Genomic DNA, 19,952 nt, shown 5'->3' on the forward strand with positions numbered 1-19,952 from the left:
ATTGTATGTCATGGCATCTATCGCTATGCATGTTCACTAAAAATTGTGTAGAATTTAAATTAGTTGATGACTAGTTAAAAGGAAAAATATGTACCATTTCTCTTATACATTGTGCACATTTTAACCTGAAATATTGATTACATTTCTATAATATAGCCATCACATGGAAACACTTAACACCTCACCTCTATGATCAAACATATTAATATTCATAAAATTATGTGAAATATACTGTCAGCTATATCTGATACTGAAATGAGAAGAGCAGGACAGCATACAGTATCAAAGGGACACTCTTCAATTCTCACTGACTGAATGTACCTAGTAGGCTAAGTGTCATTACTTTCAAACTTTTATTGTTGCCTACCACAGTACCCATGAACAGTTTCACACAATTACTGCACAATGTTCATGTTTTACTTGAATAAATGCAACATTGAGGTTGACTTTTCCAAGACATGATGATGTATAAGATATTGGCACACAATATGTAGGTTTTTAAGTATGTTTTAGTTGGCCAATGTGGTTAACAATTACATGTTTTATTATTAGTTTTATTATGAGGTTGGTCCCTCTGAGACATTCCAACAATGTTCTGGCATGATGAACAAATTCAACATTATACACTTTTAAAGAGTATTAATGCACAAGTTCATTATACATATCTATATAAATTTGATTTATTTATTTATTTTAACAATGTTATAAAATATAATATTATTTAGGTCCCTTTAATGGGCGTGGCTTAGTGGTCCAGACGTTGTATACATAATAATAATTATCCTATTTTATCTCTTTATCTTCAATTCAATTGCTATTTAAATTTATCTAATTAATTAGATAAGTGTAAATTATCTTGCCTTCTCTTTGTAGAACCGCTGCTGAGGAGACAGCGCGGTCACGCTGTATCTGTTACTTTTCTACGCGCTGCTCAAGCTGGCCCAATCACAGTCATTTGTGATTACAGAATAAGGATTTTAAAACTCATTTTAAAGCGAAAGAAAAGGAACGGATTTCCATCTGTATCTCAGGTTAGAAGTATTTGCTTTATTAGATTGAAAAGATTATACTTCCTAGTGTACAACTGATTCGAATTAGACAATAAACATCCTAAGATTTGAATGCGGCTCAATGGAGCATTAGGCTCACTGGGCCACCAAGCGCCCCCTGGAGGAAGCCTCTCTGTGTAACATCGGAGAACTTTTGTTTCTCCGTCACACGCAGAGGAGGCGGAGACTCTGAGATCCCGCCCACCGTCGGGGAATCATAGGTCCGTCTGAATCGAGCTGCAGTGCAGAGCCTGAATGGGGGGCTTGGCCCCGGGCCAGTGTCGTCAAAATTAGCTCTCTGTTCAATGATATGCAGTCAGCCAGTGGACGCGGTATCGTCGGGTCCTGACGCCCCAGTCCTGCAGCCTTGTATGGGGTGTAAGAACCCCCACAAGGCTGCTTACCACCGCTGGAGCCTTTTTCTGTGCACACGAGCGATTTGGGGGCAACAGCGGGCGAAAAAGCAATTTAAAAGGACAACAAGAAGAAAGGCTTTATCTGTAAGTAACCCCAAACTCGATCGACAAAAGTTCAGCTTATATTTATGGAGATCCAAAACCAATATTTAACAGACTTAACACTTATCAGGAGTTCTTTAATGCAAGTTATTGTTTCAGTATTGCATATGGTAAATTAAATGTATGACTGTGTGATATAGACTAAGAAAAAACAACTCCAAATGTATCCAGCACAAAAAAAAAAAGCAAGAACAAATAGTAATATGTAGAAAAAGAGGAATGGCGAAAGTGCCACGCTTGATCTGCTGATATCTGGGCGCCTCCTTTGTTCTGTCTGAAAGTCTAAACTTGGAATTATGATCTTCTAGATTCATTTTAGACAGAAATTTGACCTAAAAATGTAAAAGACAAAAAAATCCATCAGCACACAGCAAGAACTGAATGTACTATTTGTACCCAGACACACAGACTGACTGTATTCCCCACTGTCTGCCACCTACACACACACACACACACACTGCATAAACATGATCTGTGTTCAAATGGATTGCATACACATTATAAAGGCCATCAAAACTTTTTTTCCTTCTTAACCTGGAGTTTAAATAGAGAATAAACAATGTAGCAATGTATATACTGACAGCAGACTTCAAATGTAACATTGTTACATTCCTGGAATCTTGGGGAGTGCTACAATCTTAAAGTGTTACATTGTAACATTTCTAATATCATGTTTAATGCAGAACCAAACAAATCTAAATGTGTGTCAGGCTGATTTCAGTATTATCAGCACGTCTGGGGAGGGGGGGTTTGGAAAAGCCAGACAGCATTTGCAGCCTCTCTTGATGCCAGACCGATTTCAGGGTTCATGTTAGGACAGGGCGTCTTTCCTCCCTCCAACCCCAACCATTTTCACCTCATTCAGCACTGGATTCAGCAGAGCTACTGGAATGCCATGTTTCCATGAAAGATCCGGACTGTCTTTGGAGCTCCACAGCAGTTGCATGCATGGCACAGTCCTAAATTTAGACGCAAGGATGAAGTCATGCATACGGGCATCGATGGATGCATGTCTCAGTGTTGTTACAGTTATTGCAGGAGGATTCCCAATTTCCAGGCAGCCTTATTCAAACATCAAGGGCATGTGAAATGATTACACGGCCCATGTAAAGTGCAGTTTCAGTCATTTGATCACAAGCCACCCCTTGTTTTCCTGTGTCCTGTTTTTTTGTTTTTGCACTGCAGTGCATGCAGTTATGGTCATAATTTGTGAATTACTCAATCTTGCATGGTGAAAATAGGCTATGTGTTGCCTATTCTTATAGAGAGTGCATGATAGATAGAGACTACCACATATAAAACAATAATAAAAAAAAAACATTTTCAAAATAATCTAAACATGGGTGTCATTGGCGTGAGCGTGCTCCCCTCCGCCTGAGCTGGATTCGTGTCAACAGGGGCGTGTTTCCACAATCCGTTTGTTCTGCAGCAGGCAGTTGGGTTCAACGGGTTCATGCATGCTCAGTATGGCGGGGCCGGGGCGGGGGAAAATGTGACCTCGTTTGACTGGATTTGGAAATACTCCAAGCTGCAGTTGGAGAGAGAGGTGGAATGGGAGGAAGGTGCCGGGGCCCCACGACTGCAACCATGTGCATTAAGAAAGAAATCCGTTTTCTGCATTGTTTCTTAGTTGGATGTATATTTAAAAGGGGACAGAAATGTTGAGAGGTTCTGCAGTGCATAATGCAGGCTCGCACATAATATGTCAGATGGATTTTGCGTTCGTCTGACTCTGAAGTCTGTCTGACTCAGAAGGAATGTGGGAGTTGAAGTTTCAGTGGAGCAAAGACTATGACCTGAAATTTGTAGCTCTTTTTTTTTTTTTTTTTTTTTTTTTAGCACAACATTATGCATGCATTTGAAAAATCAACATATGCTTTAAAATTAAATGTTACCCAAAAATAAAAATTCTGTCATTATTTACTCTGTGGAGCCCCTTAGGGGACAGGGAGGGACTATATTTTCTGAAATAGTTTTGCATCCCCTCACAATAAATTTACCATGGTTTTACTGCAATAACAATATTTAAAGGAACGTTCCGGGTTCAATGCAAGTTAAGCTCAATCAACAGTATTTGTGGCATAATTTTGATTTCCACAAATGATTTCGATGTTACAAAATCAAAAATGTATGTTACAGTGAGGCACTTACAATGGAAGTCAATGGGGTCAATTTTTGGAGGGTTTAAAAACAGAAATTATAATTTTATAAAAGCACATATTAATTCTTATGTTAAAATAACTATTATTTGAGCTGTAAAGTTGTTAAAATCATTAAAACATTTTTGTGGAATTGCAGGGTTTACAGTGTTATATCATCATTGTAACAAAGTTGTAAATTGTCTATAACTTCACACAGATGTGGTTAGTAAGTGATTTTATCACAGTAAAATCATGTTAACACACATTGTTTATGTTTCGTGTCTATACTTTTGAAACAGTGAGTATTTTAATGTTTACAGATTGACCCCATTGACTTCCATTGTAAGTGTCTCACTGGAACACACATTTATGCTTTTTTTTTTTTAAAGGAGGGACGAGTCGAAATGATTTTTTGTGGTCATCAACATTGACACAAATGCTGTCGATTGAGCTTAACATGTATTGAACCTGGAATATTCCTTTGAGCCATTATGTCCATAGTAAAACCACATTAATAATAATAAAAAAGGAATAAAAAAACATGGGTTACTTCAGTTTTACTACAGTAACACCATGGTAAATTTGAAAATTTCCACCGAAACTATGCCCCTACAAAAATAACCATGTGTTTCATTATAGTAAACCTGCTGTAAACATTTTTTAAGAACCATGATTTAAAAAACCATAGTACATGTGCCACAAATTAACAATAGTGTTACAATAGTAAAGCTAACCATTTGTATTTATTTATCCTTTTTTTTTTTTTTTTTTTTTTTGGCAGAATGATCATTTATGATTTGTATTTCCATAGTTTTGGTTTTCCTGTATTATTACTAAGATTTTACATTAAGATTTTTACAATAAACACCATAGTTGAAGTATAGTTACTTAGTAAAACCATGGTAAATTCTGTGTTTACTACAGTTTTACTACAAATACTATGATTATTGTAGTTAACCATGGTTTTACACTTATAAAAAATAAGCATAATCAACCATAGTTTTACCATGGTATTTGTAGTAAAATGTTACCAACATTTACCATGGTTACTAGAGGTCGACCCATATTGGATTTTACCCATACAGATAAGTGAGGTGGTGGAAAAGGTCGACTTTAAAAATTATTAGCCTTTCCTTATTAAGACGGGCACAAACACGGAAGCTACAAGTCCACAATGAATACAATTCCAGATTCAGTTCATTGTGCAATAAAAATCCCAATAATAACCAGAAAATATGCAGATTTTGTAATTCACTTATTTCAGGACTCTTATTTTGAAATGACAGAGACTTGGCTTTGCTAAAATGCTCTGTTTAAGTATTTACCAAATTAAGCCTTTTAAAGGCTATAGATTCACCAGATGAGGTTTTGTATGATTATTCACAAGATATGAAGTTGGAAACACGATGTACGTACTGACGTGACGGGGCACGTTTCCATAGTTGCATTTTTCTTTGCATGCCCTCACTTCGATTTAGAACATTGGATTTATTAAAATAACAAAATATGCATTAAAGTGAGGAAAACATATGGATGAATATGTGAATGATGACAATATTTGGATACAGCAAATTACCACTAGAGGCCGCTGTTATACTCTAGAACCACATGGAAGAGGAACACGGCACATTTTTTGCCAATAACCGAAAACAACTATCGGAACCGATATATCGGTTTTACCGATTAATCGGTCTACCTCTAATGGATACTACAGCCGTGGTAACTACAATATTACAGTAGTAAAACCATGGTTAATTTATTGTGAGGGAATGCAAAACTATTTCTGAAAAAAATAAAATAAATCCCTTCCTGTCCACTTTCCTGTACACGTCATTACAAAGTCGTAAGCTGTGATATTTATTTTTTTATTTTTATTAATTTTTTCATTTTTTTCCCTGTGTAATACAGAACTTTTGAATAAGTTGTGATCACTATAAACTGGAAGATTCTTCAAAAAATCTACTTTTATATTCCACAGAAAAAAATAGCATAATGTTGCCATTTTTATTTATGGTTGAGCTATTCCTTAGTGAAGGAATTACATCGTCGGTGAAAGCTCTTTTGTTCAATGGACAGGATTTGTATATTAGTAACACCTTTATTGATAACGTTCGTTCATTGTTGTGCTGTGTCTCTCAGGTTTCTGCTTCAAGTGTGACACCAACAGGTGCAATGGGGGATCCCAAGAGGTGAGTTAATGAGCTCGCATTTTATAAAATAAAAGTCCCCCAGTAAATGCAGGCCTTTAATCAAGCGGTATGCACAAATGTCTCACAGTGATTTCCCTATATTGTGCATTATGTTCCTCAGCACTGACAGCTGTGTTCCTGGCCCTGGTGGCGCAGAGAAGGACTGCCATGAAGAATCAACATTCCTTCTGTGTGATGTAGGATAGAGAATGGCCCTGAGGAGGAAATTCTATCCTCATGTATATTGTTTATTTCCTAAATCATGTATATCCTTATTTTTTATGGTTATGGCGTGTGGTACAGGTGAATTATTATGACGCTGGGGTTTTTTCCCCCATCTATGTGATTAATAATATTTTAGAAAATCCTGGGACTCTAAGCCTTGATGATATGATCTTTGGAGGGGAGCGGCGGTAAAGACATTCAGCACCTTAAGACAGATCTGACCGACTGGAGCTTCACTAAAGACCCACGTGTCTGTGTTTGCAAACTCCACAGCGGATCCCTCGCGGCGGCAGCAACAGCACGTCTTCCACTTGTCCACTTCTAATTTGCACGGCTGTGATCTTTCATCCACCTCATTGTTCATACTGCAATTCCTGTAAACAAACACACAAAGGGTTAATCTACACATCAATGTTCTGTATACATGCATTTACATGGGACAATACTGTAAACATGCCAAACACTAGTCGACCGATATGGGCTTTTCTTCTTTCTTTTTTTAATTGTATTTTTATTGGCCGATACCAATGAGGGAATTTACAATTGTGATTTCCTGGCCGGGAAATGTCACGGAAGTTTATCAGATCTTCAGAAAGCGGAGATTTCTTTAAGAGAATATACATTTTTCTCTTTATGCACTGCTCTAAATTATTAAATAGGCTAGAAATTGCTCAATAAAATTATTTTTTAAATATCCTTGTCCAGTAATCTTGAACGACTAAAAAAGTCAGGGTAGTAAATAAACCCTACACAAAGTTGCTGAATTTAAATGAACACTTATTTTACATGATTATAAATTCCCTGAAACTGAGCAATATTGTATAGACTCTTGTGGGATTTTAAAACTGACCCAAGGAGTTTCTAGCACTTATGTTAAGGGAATATTCCGGGTTCAATACGAGTTAATCTCAATCGACAGCATTTGTGTCATAATGTATATTACCACAAAAATTTATTTTGTCTCGTCCCTCCTTTTCTTTAAAAAAAGCACAAATGTGTGTTCCAGTGAGACACTTACAATGGAAGTCAATGGGGTCAATCTGTAAACATTAAAATACTCACTGTTTCAAAAGTATAAACACAAGACATAAACAATATGTGTGTTAACATGATTTTAGTGCGATAAAATTAGGGATATATCAGCGTTGTGTCGTTTTCCAGAACGCATGTAAACCATGTAATATGTCGTCATGACAACAAAGTTCTAATATTAGATATAACTTTACACAGAAAAGGTTTCTAAGCGATTTTATCACACTAAAATCATGTTAACATGCATAATGTTTACGACTTGTGTCTATGCTTTTAAATTAGTAGATATTTTAGCCTTTACAGATTGGCCCCATTGACTTCCATTGTAAGTGTCTCACTGTAACTGCAACTTTTTTTGCTTCTTTATTTAAAACTAAACAAGGGATGAGTCAAAATAAATTTTTGTGGTGATCAACATTATGCCACAAATGCTTGACTTGTGTTGAACCCGGAATATTCCTTTAATCGACAAATTATTGGGCGTCGTCGACAATCTCAAAATTGCCAAATGTTGGGCCGACCAATATAGACAGTACTGTGCAAAAGTTTTAGGGACTTGTGAAAAATGTTGCATAGTGAGGATGTCTTCAAAAATAATGACATAAATAGTTTTCATTTATCACTTAATGTCATACAAAGTCCAGTAAACATAAAAAAGCTAAATCAATATTCGGTGTGACCACCTTTGCCTTTAAAACAGCCCCAATTCTCCTAGATACACCTGGACACAGTTTTTCTTGGTTGTTGGCAGATAGGATGTTCAAGCTTCTTGGAGAATTTTCCACAGTTCTTCTATCTATTTCGGCTGTCTCAATTGCTTCTGTCTCTTTATATAATCTCAGACTGACACAATGTTCAGTGGGGGCTCTGTGGGGGCCATGACATCTGTTGCAGGGCTCCCTGTTCTTCTATCTATTTCGGCTGTCTCAATTACTTCTGTCTCTTCATATAATCTCAGACTGACTCGATGTTCAGTGGGGGGCTCTGTGGGGGCCATGACATCTGTTGCAGGGCTCCCTGTTCTTCTTTCTATTTCGGCTGTCTCAATTGCTTCTGTCTCTTTATATAATCTCAGACTGACACGATGTTCAGTGGGGGACTCTGTGGGGGCAATGACATCTGTTGCAGGGCTCCCTGTTCTTCTATCTATTTCGGCTGTCTCAATTGCTTCTGTCTCTTTATATAATCTCAGACTGACACGATGTTCAGTGGGGGGCTCTGTGGGGGCCATGACATCTGTTGCAGGGCTCCCTGTTCTTCTATTCTAATCTTTTCTATTTGCAAAAGTAATCTTTGGGAGTCTAACATTTATATTTCCTACTGACACACTAAAGCTGAAGATATACATAACCATCTTAAGACAAATGTTTTTGTGAAACATGACTTTTGCACAGTACTGTATATACAATATATATATATATATATATATATATATATCGTCTGTCACTACCAAACACATACAGACATCCAAACACTTCAGTTTCACAATGTCCTTGCCAGAAAACGCTTCGATTCGTCCTATTTGTCTTCATCACTAAACAACGTCAATCAATACTCACACTTTACAGTATTTACTGAGGCTAAGAGTCCCCACTTCTCATGCAGTTACTAGAAAAAGCTACGGAGTTCATCATTTTTATTTTATTTTTGTAGAATTTTTGCTTTTTTTTGTTTTGTTGCTTTGTTAGTATATTAATGTGTAATCATGTACGTTGTGATATAGAAATAGCTGTAGAGACGCATTGTTTCCTTGTGGTAAGTGACTGAGATGCTGCCACGGATTTGAGACACTGATGAATGGTGCTATTTTGGACTTTTATCTGCTCCTTGGTAAGGAAGCTCAGATGGTTTTTATTTTATGTTTTCGTGTTGGGAGGTGTTGGCTCTTTGTTGTCTGGTTGTCGTAACTCGGATCGGATTGACTTTTCTCCCCTTGTTGTTTTCCGTGCGGCTTTCTCATTGGACAGAAAACGGATTTGTCGAAGAGTTGGCGTTTTTTGCCTTGGACATGATCATTTGCAAAATTACAAAACCGTAGACAGTCGGAGCAATCACAAAACTGCAATTATTAACACTATTTACCCGTTAATGTAAAGGTTTAATTCAAGAAGTAGTGACAATTCCTGGCACTAGTCACTTCTAGGGTCCCTTGTGAAATGAATTTTTATGGGGTTTTTTAAGCAATTGCTTCCTTACAGTTAAAGTGTAATTTTACCATGCATAATATACAGTCAACTATAAATAAGCCATTTGTAGGTTTAATCTCCCCAAAACATCCCGACCAGCTCGACACAGCAACATTGACTCAATCAACGAATGACAGGATTAGTCTTCATATGTCGCAAGTGGCACAGTAATTACACACTTTACCTTTAAATACATCAAGGACACATTCAAATTGTAATCACTGCAAAACATGGAGGTGTTGCTGTTGTAGGTTGCTGTGCACAGTCGCAGGTGAAGGTGTTTTATATAGTGTACATACCAGGGCAGCTGTATACTCTGCACCAGCCGGGAATATCTGATAAATAAAATCACAATCATCCGTTTTGCACACAGGGTCATTTGATGTATTTTCTAGGGCATCAAAACCAACAGTCTCAACGACTGTTTTAAAGAATGGTTTTGTAAATGACTTATATTAGTTTTAGGATACAAACCAAAAGCTTTATATTTATTCTTTTGGGTGATTCATTTAAGTGGCAAGGTATCATCACTCGGTATTTGCAGTTTTGTCTTTGCTTCCAGTTAACACATTAACAATCCTAATTCAAAGACCAACTGGAAAGCCCACGTTAGTTTTGTCGTCTTCCATATTTTTCCACTCTAGTGGGGAACTTCCCAGCTTGCTCTAGTCTTTCCTTATTGCTGACAGCATATCCACTGCATGCTCTTTGCTCTTGGTTTTGTTTTTGATCTGAATCATTGTACTTGCAGTTTCCTTACGTAGAATAGGTATGCCAACTTTGTTGTAAATAGCCAGTGAATTATAGAATGTTGAATTACTCTGTTATAACTGTGTATTATTGGTGTACAAACCTGAAGTCTAGGCTTGTGAACTTTATAATGATTCACTAGTATTTCATGACATTTTGCAACTTAAGCTGTAGTTGAATAAATATGCAAGCTCTCACAATTGTTGGTTGTCTTTATTGGCCTGTTAATACATATAGGTGGTTTAAAAATTGATGTCCAACTTTTTATTTTTTCAACATCAAGATTTAGGTTATACTCTACATAAATGTATAACGGAAACTGTACACTGCAAAAGTCATTTTCTAAATCAGTATTTTTTTTCTTGTATTCCAGTTAAATATCCAAACATCCTTAAAACATATTATTATTAATATTTATTTCAGAAGACTTTCAGAGTATATTTGTAAAATTTCTAAATAGAATATATATATATATATATATACTGGTGGCCAAAAGTTTGGAATAATTTAAATATTTTGCTCTTATGGAATGAAATTGGTACTTTTATTCACCAAAGTGGCATTCAACTGATCACAATGTATATTCAGGACATTCTAGCTGTCAGTTTGTCCAGATACTCAGGTGACATTTCACCCCACACTTCCTGTAGCACTTGTCATAGATGTGACTGTCTTGTCGGGCACTTCTCACGCACCTTACAGTCTAGCTGATCCCACAAAAGCTCAATGGGGTTAAGATCCAGAACACTCTTTTCCAATTATCTGTTGTCCAATGTCTGTGTTTCTTTGCCCACTCCAACCTTTTCTTTTTGTTTTTCTGTTTCAAAAGTGGCTTTTTCTTTGCAATTCTTCCCATAAGGCCTGCACCCCTGAGTCTTCTCTTTACTGATGTACATGAAACTGGTGTTGAGCGGGTAGAATTCAATGAAGCTGTCAGCTGAGGACATGTGAGGCGTCTATTTCTCAAACTAGAGACTCTGATCTACTTATCCTCTTGTTTAGTTGTACATCTGGTCTTCCACATCTCTTTCTGTCCTTGTTAGAGCCAGTTGTCCTTTGTCTTTGAAGACTGTAGTGTACACATCTTCAGTTGTTTGGCAATTTCAAGTATTGTATAGCCTTCATTCCTCAAAACAATGATTGACTGATGAGTTTCTAGAGAAAGCCGTTTCTTTTTTTGCCATTTTTGACCTAATATTGACCTTAAGACATGCCAGTCTATTGCATACTGTGGCAACTCAAAAACAAACACAAAGACAATGTTAAGCTTCATTTAATGAACCAAATATCTTTCAGTAGTGTTTGATATAATGGCAAGTGATTTTCTAGTACCAAATGATCAATTTAACATGATTACTCAAGGATAAGGTGATGGAGTGACGGCTGCTGTCTAGATTTGATCAAAAATGACTTTTTCCAAATAGTGATGATGTTGTTTTTTACATCAGTAATGTCCTGACTATACTTTGTGATCAGTTGAATGCCACTTTGGTGAATTAAAGTACCAATTTCCTTCCGAAACAGCAAAATCTGTACATTATTCCAAACTTTTGGCCACCAGTGTATATAGTTAAGTTTATGCTTATATATATATATATATATATATATATATATGTGTATATATATTTGCCAATGGGGGTAAGGTAAATAAACATAAATTCTTTGAAAACAAGTCTTTATATCTATGCAATATTTGGTTTCTCAAGTTAATTTATCATGCTTTAAGCATGTTTATATATTCATATATTTTTACTTGAAAACAAGCCAAAAATATGGATTAAGAAATTGTTTTTGCAGTGTGTATTTTAGTTGATTCCAGTTTATCACCATTTAAATCCCCTTTTTGCCTTCATTAGTTCATTTTAAATGGTCTGATGGTGTGACGAATGAATTTTAACAGTGCGACAAATGAGTTTTTAGTTGTAAAAACTACATTAATAATATTTATATTGGAGAAATGTTGTTTAAAATAGTTTTAGATGAATTGCAGCATGTTACACAGCTGAAACTGCTTAAAATGTTCCTACTTTTAACCACCTAAATAATACATAATATTGGGTATTTTTAAAGTAGGTGTTTCCTGGTCAGTAAGTAAACAAGAAAACAAGCACTTACTTACTGTACTTCTGTAACACACATGTGTCCTTGTATTTCAGCTCAAAGTAAGTCATTAATTTCAGCACACACGTATTTGTTTATTAAAACTCCATTGCTGTCGTTTAATAAAGTACAGACCGTACCATGGAAAGTACTGCTCTGTGATTATGTGTATGAGAAAGACTCTCTTGTGGTTATATTCTGAGGGCATTTCACAGTTGTAATCATACGGAAAGTACCTCCATGCAGAATTCAGTCTGGGAATGACTTGTGCTGGGATTTGGAATGCTGAGACACAGAACCGTGTATAAGGGGATCTTTTGGACCTCCACATGTCTTAGACAGATGGCATTGAAATATCTCTTTGACTGAAAACAACTCTCGGATATTTCTAGTGAAAAACTGCTCGTCAGTGAGCGTTTGAAAACGATTTGTACAGCTGAATCGAGCTGGACAGAGTTCATCCTGCTTTTCAAATCTAGTTGGTTCTCCATCTGTTCGTTCTAATGATCACTTTGTACAAAAAGCCCTTTGATTTACTGAGCATCGCCGGTCATGCGCACACTATGATCACATAACCCTAGTGCTTTTAACCACATTTTGACTGAATTAGGAGGTTACAGGATTAAACAAGATCTAAATCTGTTTCTGACTGAAAGGACACCAGAGAACCAGCTCTTGGAACCCTTAATTTAAGGATTACATTTGCTAAACCTTACTGAACATACCCCCCCCCAAAAAAAACTACTACTTAAAATCATATGCATGCCACTGCATTAGATAAAACATCAACGCAAATGTCATTTATAGGAAAGAAGGATAGCACATGCATTATGGCAAGCCAAATTAACCTTTAATCGCGTGCAGGATTTAAATGATAGTCAGTACCCGTAGAAAAACAAAATCTTGATATCTTGATAATGATTGAATTTCAATCAGTAAAAATCATAATTTTTGTTATCTGTTCCCTGATAGCACACGTACATCACCCAGACGTCTACGAGATGTGTGTGTTTACATCCGGAAGATGTATTTTGTATTATGAAGATGTATTATATTTTTTTAGGCTCATCTGCAATACGTCTATAAGACATTTCCAATCAGCAGATCTGATCTTTTTAAGATGTTTAGCAGATGATAATGCGATGTTTTCCAGATTAAAATATCTAAAAACAGACTGATTAACTGCATTTTCACTAGCAGAATTTCCCAATGATCTGTCATTCACTCCTGTTACAGATATCTATAATTAATTTCTTACTACTCAAAGTTGCACACATATCTATATAAGTACTGTACATCTTACTAGCAGACTAATTGTTTTGATACAAGTGCAAATGTCCGTTTCTGAATTAGTAAACCGGTAAAAACATGCACATTTTTCAGTCATCTTAACATGTTAGATTATGTATTTCAGATATCTGGAAATGGCTTTCAGAAATCATTAAACTGAAGAGTAATTAAAAATATCTTAAAAGACTTTCTTACTAGTTAAAATCACATTACCGTATCTGATATTAACATATAGTGAAAACAAATTACAAAAATGAGCATTTTTGCTTGTTGTAATTCAATTGTTGATATCAGGAATGGACATTTGCACACTGGACATTCGAAAAGCTCGAGTGCAGATGGCACTTGCTTTCATACTTTGTTATCTAATCAATGCAATGAATGTCAAGACATATTTAAGTGTGGCAAAAGCTTCCAAATATTTGTTAAGGCCATCATTGCAATTCTGGCTGTTTTAATAATTATGAGTCAAACCAACAACCAGAGCTGCATCTGTCTGCAAGAGCGATGACAAGCATCTGTAATAATTGGATAACGCGCTGTCTGCAGGGAGGGCTGATATCCTGTTTACATGAAACACATCACTAAAGCTTCTGTCCTCCAGAGCTCGCAGGAAGTTTTGAGAGTGCTTGACTCATATAATCTCGTTTGTATTCCCAAATGAGTTCATTGAGTAAAACAGTGCTGTAAAACACAAAGCAAAACTTCAACACCATTGTGGTAAAATCCTGTGAACCTTCCTGCAGCCTATAGGATCGGAAAGCGATTACATAAGACTACAGCAAATAAAGTGGCCAGAGAAAGTACTTGGATGCTTAAAGGAATATTCCGGGTTCAATACAAGTTAAGCTCAATCGACAGCATTTGTGGCATAATGTGTGCTCCTGTTTGGAGTAATCAACGTTATGCCACAAATGCTGTCGATTGAGCTTAACTTGTACTGAACCCCGAATATTCCTGTAAGTCACACTTATGAATGACTGAATGCCATTTCATTAGATAATAAAGTATCAAAACAAGTGTTATCTGCAAACAAATGCTGCTAGACAATTTCTTCATAAAGTGTAAAAATCTAGTTAAAATAAAGTTTCGCTTGAGGAGTGTGTTTGTGCTTTTAAATAAATGGCATTTGCTTTAAAGTTTGCTTGATATTTAATCTAATGCAATGATGTTAATAGTGTGCAAGAAGGCTAGAAAAACTGGATTTCTGATAGATTATGGTGTGTAAACCATGGAAAATAATGGTTTTGCTTTCAAGAAAAGCACAAAAACTGTGGAAACGATTACAGATTGTATATTGGCTTTCTTTGTCTCATTCCTTTTTTCTTTGTCCTTAAATCCCTCATCAGAGTTGAGGGAGTGCATCTGGCAAACCGCTCTGGCTGTTTGCCACAACACATAGAAATCTGTTGCAGCTGAGAGCTGTGTGGGATATTCAGACAGTGTGTTGGGGTAAACTCAGGGAGTGGTAGAAACGGAGGCAGATACCACCTGACACAACAGCTTCAGCTGTCAGTTAAAACGACACACTTTCATCTTCAGGAAACATCACACTTGTTCACTTTACCATATTAAACATGCTTCTGATGCCTTTGAGGAGGAAGAAATTGTGGTCAGATCCATACAAGGCCTGTCTGAAGGCAAAAATACTGAACATTTGGGATATAATCGTGATGATATTTGTTTTATAGTCTGCCACCACACTCTTGTTAGCTTTAGATAACATTCGATAGAGAGACCAGATATCATAGTGGGCTCTTTTCACTTGGGGCCAGTAAGCACCCACCTAGCAACCACTTAGAACACTCTAGTAACATGCTAACAACCACTCAAAACACACTAGCAACCTCATAGTAATGCACTAACAACCACTCAAATCATCCCAGCAACCTCATAGTAATGCACTAACAACCACTCAAAACATCCCAGCAACCTCATAGTAATGCACTAACAACCACTCAAATCATCCCAGCAACCTCATAGTAATGCACCAACAACCACTCAAAACACACTAGCAACCTCATAGTAATGCACTAACAACCACTCAAATCATCCCAGCAACCTCATAGTAATGCACCAACAACCACTCAAAACACACTAGCAACCTCATAGTAACGCACTAACAACCACTCAAATCATCCCAGCAACCTCATAGTAATGCACCAACAACCACTCAAAACACACTAGCAACCTCATAGTAATGCACTAACAACCACTCAAATCATCCCAGCAACCTCATAGTAATGCACCAACAACCACACAAAACACCCTAGCAACCTCATAGTAACGCAGTAACAACCACTCAAATCACCTTAACAACCTCATAGTAATGCACTAACAACCACTCAGAACACCCTAGCAACCTCATGGTAACGTATTAACAACTACTCAAAACATCCTAGCAACTTCATAATACCGCATTAATAACGACTCAAAACACCCTAGCAAACTCACAGCAACACAATAACAATCACTGGAAACACCCTAGCAATCTCATAGTAACGCAGTAACAACCACTCAAAACACCCTAGCAACCTCATAGTAATGCAGTAACAATCACTCAAAACACCATAGTAACCTCATAGTAACAAACTAACCACCATTCAAAACACCTTGGCAACCTCATAGTAGTTACGCACAAACAATCACTCAGAACACCCCAGCAAGCTCATAGTAATGCGCTAACAACCACTCAAAACACCCTAGCAACCTCGTAGTAATGTGCTAACAACCACACAAAACACCCCGGCAACCTCTAGTAATGTGCTAACCACCACTCAAAACACCCTAGCAACCTCGTAGTAATGCACTAACAACCACTCAAAACACCCTAGCAACCTCATAGTAATGCACTAACAACCACTCAAAACACCCTAGCAACCTCATAGTAACGCACTAACAACCATTCAAAACACCTTGGCAACCTCATAGTAGTTACGCACAAACAATCACTCAGAACACCCCAGCACGCTCATAGTAATGCGCTAACAACCACTCAAAACACCCCAGCAACCTCTAGTTATGTGCTAACCCCCACTCAAAACATCCTAGCAACCTCACAGTATTGTGCTAACAAACACTCAAAACACCCTAGCAACCTCTAGTAACGCGCTAACCACCGCTCAAAACACCCCAGCAACCTCATAATAATGCGTTAACAACCACTCAAAACACACCAGCAACCTCTAGTAACACACTAACAACCACTCAGAACACCCTAGCAGCCTCATAGTAATGCGCTAACAACCACTCAAAACACCCTAGCAACCTCATAGTAATGCACTTTAAACCACTCAAAACACCTTAGTAACCGCATAGTAGTTACGCACAAACAACCACTCAGAACACACCAGCAACCTCTAGTAACACACTAACAACCACTCAGAACACCCCAGCAACCTCATAGTAATGCGATAACAACCACTCAAAACACTCCAGCAACCTCAAGTAATGCGCTAACAACCACTCAAAACACCCCAGCAACCTCATAGTAATGCGATAACAACCACTCAAAACACTCCAGCAACCTCAAGTAATGCGCTAACAACCACTCAAAATACCCTAGCAACCTCATAGTAATGCACTTTCAACCACTCAAAACACCCTAGTAACCTCATAGTAGTTACGCACAAACAACCACTCAGAACACACCAGCAACCTCTAGTAACACACTAACAACCACTCAGAACACCCCAGCAACCTCATAGTAATGCGATAACAACCACTCAAAACACTCCAGCAACCTCAAGTAATGCGCTAACAACCACTCAAAACACCCTAGCAACCTCATAGTAATGCACAAACAACCACTCAAAACACCCTAGTAACCTCATAGTAGTTATGCACAAACAACCACTCAGAACACACCAGCAACCTCTAGTAACACACTAACAACCACTCAGAACACCCCAGCAACCTCATAGTAATGCGATTACAACCACTCAAAACACTCCAGCAACCTCAAGTAATGCACTAACAATCACTCAGAACACCCTAGCAACCTCAAAGTAACACACTAACAACCACTAAAAACACCCTAGCAACCTCATAGTAATGCTCTAACAAAAACTCAAACACCCCAGCAACCTCTAGTAACGCACTCACAACCACTCAAAACACCATAGCAACCTCTAGTTACGTGCTAACCCCCACTTAAAACATCCTAGCAACCTCACAGTGTTGTGGAATATTGAGTTCTCTTCTCCCTTTCTGTAAGAAAACTCTTGAAGTCAGGAGTTCCAGGTGTCAAAGGTCAGACTTTATTGAGCAAAACAAAAAAGCCGAGATGCCAGCTGTATCGTCTGATGCTCTCATTCAAAGCTTACTTGTTTATACACTTCTGTTATCACACATTACCTCATAAGCACACCCCTCCTGTTATCTTAGCCAATAAGCGTGCTTCTCCACCCTCCTTGTTCACCACCATTATTTCACAGACTCTCTGACTTCTTTTTAATGGTGGAATTCTGGCAGTTAGTCTATAAAAAAAAAAAAAAAAATTAAATTAAATTCATTTATTATGAAAGTATACATTTTTCATAATACAATAACTTTGACTATTGGCTGTGGTAGTCTTTAACTATTGTCTGTGCCATTCAGTGCTTTGAAGAGTACTCTCTCCCTAGTAATTTTCTGTCATGGCTGAGTGCCCAGGTTTCTCTCAGCAAGGTCACGAAGACCTTACAGTCTCATCCTTATTTTCCTGGATTAAAATAATGCTCAAACTATTCTATATAAGCACTTTTTCTGTGTTTGATATATAAAAATATACTATAATAGTAACGTGCGAACAACCACTCAAAACACCCTAGCAACCTATAATAACGAGCTAACAACTACTCAATACACCCTAGCAACCACTGGTATTGCGCTAACAACTACTCAATACACCATAGCAACCTCAAGTAACGTGCTAACAACCACTCACAACACCTTGGCAACCTCATAGTAGTTATGCATGAACAATCACTCAGAACACCCTAGCAACCTCATAGTAACACACTAACAACCAATTAAAACACCCTAGCAACCTCATAGTAACATGCTACCAACCACTCAAAACACCCTAGCAACCTCTAGTAATGCGCTTACAACTACTCAGTACACCCTAGCAACCTCTAGTAATGCGCTAACAACTACTCAATACACCCTAGCAACCTCTAGTAACACACTAACAACCACTCACAACATCCTATCAACCTCTAGTAACGCACTAACAACTACTCAATACACCCTAGCGACCACTAGTATTGCGCTAACAACCACTCAATACACCCTAGCAACCTCAAGTAACACGCTAACAACCACTCACAACACCTTGGCAACCTCATAGTAGTTATGCATGAACAATCACTCAGAACACCCTAGCAACCTCATAGTAACACACTAACAACCAATTAAAACACCCTACCAACCACTCAAAACACCCTAGCAACCTCTAGTAATGTGCTTACAACTACTCAGTACACCCTAGCAACCTCTAGTAACACACTAACAACCACTCACAACACCCTAGCAACCTCTAGTAACGGGCTAACAACTACTCAGTACACCCTAGCAACCTCAAGTAACGCACTAACAACCACTCACAACACCGTGGCAACCTCATAGTAGTTATGCATGAACAATCACTCAGAACACCCTAGCAGCCTCATAGTAACACACTAACAACCAATTAAAACATCCTAGCAACCTCATAGTAACGTGCTACCAACCACTCAAAACACCCTAGCAACCTCTAGTAATGCGCTTACAACTACTCAGTACACCCTAGCAACCTCTAGTAATGCACTAACAACAACTCAATACACCCTAGCAACCTCTAGTAACACACTAACAATCACTCACAACACCCTAGCAATCTCATAGTAACGCACTAACAACCTCTCACAAAACCCTAGCAACCTCATAGTAATGCAGTAACAACCCTCAAAACACCGTAGTAACCTCATTGTAATGCACTAACAACCATTCAAGATATCGGTGGTCAATGAGCACTGTAAAGGGGTGTTGAGCTCCTTCAAGCCAGTGTCACCATTCTTCAAAAGCGGCCTGCATAGCCAACGATTCCCAGTTACCTACATCAGTTTTGTTCTGCAGAGAAAAGTAGTCACAAGGGTACATTTTGGGTTTCCCCGTGATGTTGTGTGAGTATGGCTCCGACCCCAGTGTTGGAAGCATCGACCTCTACAATAAAAGGTTTGGAAGGATCAGGTTGAATGGGGGCATTACGTTGAATTTTGCTGGTAAAGCGAGTCGTAGAAATTGAGATGCAGAAGGATTCTCAGTGACGGCTTGAGGTGGGGGTGGCGGCGATGTTGCTGCTTGTGAGGATGAAGCGGTGGCTGCTAGCGATCTCAGGTAACTCAATACCTCCTCCATAGCTGTAGAAAGTCGCCCGAGTAGTTGATGGTGATTGGCAAGCAAGGCGGCTTGTGCGTTGAACATCGTTTGCTGAAACGGAGACTCTGCT

General features: G+C 37.9%; 1 long non-coding RNA gene across 2 annotated transcripts; it reads left to right on the forward strand.

Moving 5' to 3' along the window:
• Nucleotides 1–1,255: 1,255 nt before the first annotated feature.
• Nucleotides 1,256–10,290, forward strand: LOC127433115 (uncharacterized). Of its 2 annotated transcripts, XR_007895847.1 has the most exons (4): nucleotides 1,256–1,549; nucleotides 5,848–5,897; nucleotides 6,019–6,136; nucleotides 6,259–10,290. It is a non-coding gene; the product is annotated as an uncharacterized LOC127433115 (long non-coding RNA). The 2 variants fall into 2 exon arrangements; XR_007895845.1 differs by having other exon boundaries at nucleotides 6,019–10,290.
• The last annotated feature ends 9,662 nt before the right edge of the window (nucleotides 10,291–19,952 follow it).

Source organism: Myxocyprinus asiaticus, chromosome 42, assembly GCF_019703515.2.
Source record: "Myxocyprinus asiaticus isolate MX2 ecotype Aquarium Trade chromosome 42, UBuf_Myxa_2, whole genome shotgun sequence".
In the NCBI taxonomy this organism is placed as follows: Eukaryota; Metazoa; Chordata; class Actinopteri; order Cypriniformes; family Catostomidae; genus Myxocyprinus; species Myxocyprinus asiaticus.